The following is a 413-nucleotide window of genomic DNA, read 5'->3' as shown; positions in this document are numbered from 1 at the left end:
ACTGGTGAAAGTTGCTGACAAGATATATGGTGTGACACACAAAAACAGAGTCAGCCGTGTCAATGTAATCACCAAAGAAGATGCTCTGGATTTTATCGACCACGATCAGTCCCACAACGAGGTTAGCTTTTCTTTATACTGTGAAAATCATGTACATGAGAGAAATACAGAAGTGATTGATTATTGCGTTCCAATAATTGCAGTGATATGGGAAAACTTTTATGAGAAGCAGCGTAGAATAATGAGGAAGGAGGATTGTATATTGACAAAACTGTGCTAGGTAGATGCTGTTGTATTTTATGTGATGAAACTGTAGCCATTACTTATACAGATTATTCTTGTCAAATTTGGGAGTATTTTATAATTACTCTGTGGATTTTTATGTTATCTTTTTTCGAAAAGTTCGATTTTAA

The 413-nt window shown here is 34.6% G+C and overlaps 1 long non-coding RNA gene across 1 annotated transcript; it reads left to right on the top strand.

Annotated features, from left to right (window-relative positions):
- LOC125198640 lies at positions 1-413 on the top strand. The gene is made up of 2 exons (XR_007172434.1): positions 1-121; positions 204-413. It is a non-coding gene; the product is annotated as an uncharacterized LOC125198640 (long non-coding RNA).

Source organism: Salvia hispanica, unplaced genomic scaffold (assembly GCF_023119035.1).
Source record: "Salvia hispanica cultivar TCC Black 2014 unplaced genomic scaffold, UniMelb_Shisp_WGS_1.0 HiC_scaffold_170, whole genome shotgun sequence".
Taxonomy (NCBI): Eukaryota; Viridiplantae; Streptophyta; class Magnoliopsida; order Lamiales; family Lamiaceae; genus Salvia; species Salvia hispanica.
This window is presented reverse-complemented; position numbering and strand designations above follow the sequence as displayed.